General features: G+C 53.4%; 1 non-coding gene across 1 annotated transcript; it reads right to left on the minus strand.

The window, feature by feature from the left end:
- Positions 1-2,129: 2,129 nt before the first annotated feature.
- On the minus strand, positions 2,130-2,201 carry TRNAV-CAC (transfer RNA valine (anticodon CAC)). Its single transcript has one exon. It is a non-coding gene; the product is annotated as a tRNA-Val (tRNA).
- Positions 2,202-2,572: the final 371 nt, after the last annotated feature.

Genomic DNA, 2,572 nt, shown 5'->3' on the forward strand with positions numbered 1-2,572 from the left:
GGTTAAGATTTAAATAGTTGGTGGACATCAGACTAACACAAGTGATAGGTGAATTTCAGTAGTGCTGAGTTCTATCACTTAGCTGAATTAAAATCTGTATATGATCTGTATTGGTAAAAAAATAGAAGTTAAAGGATAGAATCGAAGAAAAAAAGTTGTTACTTGGCCAGTGGGACAGGACAGTAGCCATTCCAATGTGCTGGACTAACCCCTGGAAAATGCAGTCTAAAGATATAAATCCAGTGATCCATGGCATCAAATGCTGCAGAGAAGTCCAAAAGGATTACTGCTGGGGTGCTGCTTTGATCCAAGATCATGCGGGCATCGTCAATGACTGTGCCCAAGCCTGTGCCAGTGTTACGTTAAGGACAAAAACTGGACCGCACCACAGTGCCAGAGAGTACTGGAAAGTTGGACATTTGGTCATTAATATTGCTCTCCAAGATCTTCAACTGAAATGGCAAAAGAAAGACGGGATGGAATTTGGATAGGATAGTGGGATTTACATTAGTTTGTTCCTGCATTAGAAGTGTTCCTGACATATTAGGAGTATTTTTTCATTTATGCAGCTACATTCGAGCTGCCATATTACAAAGAGGTATCACCACCAAAAGGATGGTGGAGTGGCATGCCTAATTTCAATTGCTGGCCCCATACTATTTCCGTCAGTTTCATCTCCACCTGGTGAGATCTCTGACAGCAGAACCAACAGTGTCTTTTTCATTAAGAAAGTTCACTTCCCACATCCTCGTAATAGGGCTGTGGAATGCAGAGAAGGTAGGATACAACGTCTGTCATTTTTTGCCAGAAGCATAATTACCCCACATAACCACCCCCATCCGCCTCAAAATCAAAGTCTGAACATTTTGCAAACTGAAAAATAAAAACGAGCACTATAAATCAGTACATCTCATCCCTTTAGAGGACCTAGCCCGCCCACTCCCCAAATCAACTCACCTTCACCTCCAAAGGTTCAAGGTGCAGTCAAATGTCCTTGTGATCGTGGAGTCAAGCATTTTATCCCATGCCTAAACATTTTTTGCAGCCTCAGGTAAACTCAGGCATTACCCCCAGGTCCCTCTGTCCTCGATACCTTCATAACTAAGTGAGATAACCCATCTCACAGACAGAAAAAAAGAACGAAGGTATGCTGGACCTACCCTCCTCCTCCCGCTGGGAGTACATAAGCGTACCGGTCCCAGCATTCCCTCTGTTCTTTTTCTCTGTCTCTGACAGATTTGGACGTGTTTGCTGCTTACCTGTGTGATACGTGGATTTGTCTTCCTGGTCCGCTTCTCCTGGCCTGCCGGACTTGCTGGGAGTCGCGTTGATAGGCGCCCGACCCTTTGCGGCTGGGGCGCCGCTCCTCCGGGATTCCTTCCGGGTTGCTGTGCGCGTCTTCCTATGGCCGGGCCTGTTGGAGGACGCACGGTGGCCGCTGTTCTGGGGGCCCAGGGCCTGCGCCGGGGGGTGCTCCTGGTCCCCCTGCCTGGCTTCCTGGCGTGATGCAGGTGGCCCTTCTTGGATACTCCAGGGTGTAGGGAGGTGATGCCTGGTGATGCTGAGGTTTGTCCCACCTTCTCCTGCTGGGCTTCTTCCCCGGTTCTGTGGATGGCGGATGTTCTGGGGGGCCAGGGGCTGCACCGGGGGGTGCTCCTGGTCCCCCTACCTGGCTTCATGGCGTGATGCTGGCTGCCCTTCTAGGATGCTCTGGGGTGTGAGGAGGTGGTGCCTGGTGTTGCCGAGGTTTGTCCCACCTTCTCCTGCTGGGCTTCTTCTCCGGTTCTGTGGAGGTGCTGCTGGCCTTCTTCCTCTCTCGCCCCTGCTGTTCGTGGTGTCCTTGCAGGGGCTGGATTGACGGAGGTTGATGTTGGCGCTGGTTCCAACTCCGGTGGCTGCAGTCCTCTTTCCTGCCCGGCGCTGGTGTCTTGGGTGGCGCCTGGGCTGGCTCTTGGGGGCAGGTCGCTTGGTGTCATTCCTGCCCCTGTGGTGAGTACCGCAAAGCGGTTTTCCGTTCTTCCCAGTTGCCTCGCACTTGCCTGCTGCTCTGGCCATGTGTCTTGTGCTTTGTATGGGTTGGTCTGGTGGATTTCTTCCCTGTGCAGGTGCCTCGCTGTGCGGGGGACTCATGGGGATGCCGGGATTTGAACCCAGGGCCTCATGCATGTGATGCATGCGCTCTGCCACTGAGCTACATCCCCGCTGCTGTCCTCCGTGGCGCGTCAGCTCCCGAGGCTGCCTCCTGGTGCTCTGTTTCAGGTTTGGGGTGATGGTGTGGCGCTGCGGCCAGGGTGTCTGCCGACGAATGCAGGGGCCCCAGTGGCCACCTTCCCCTCGAGTGTGGTTTGGGAATGTTTCTTTCTCTTGCTGGGGGTTTCCGTTCCTGCTTGTCCTTTTGCTACCTCCGCTCCCCCACTGCTCCCGGGGGTTGGTTGCCCTGGTCGTGTGTCCCTTCGGTTGGGTCTGTGCTTCCTGTGTGGGCTCCATCCTGGTGCTCTTTGGGGCTCTCTGCCCAGCCTTCCTTGGGTGGTTGAGTCAGTTCGTGTGGTGCCCTGCCCGTGTCTTTGCACTG

The sequence above is a fragment of the Lissotriton helveticus genome, chromosome 9 (assembly GCF_964261635.1).
Source record: "Lissotriton helveticus chromosome 9, aLisHel1.1, whole genome shotgun sequence".
NCBI lineage: Eukaryota > Metazoa > Chordata > Amphibia > Caudata > Salamandridae > Lissotriton > Lissotriton helveticus.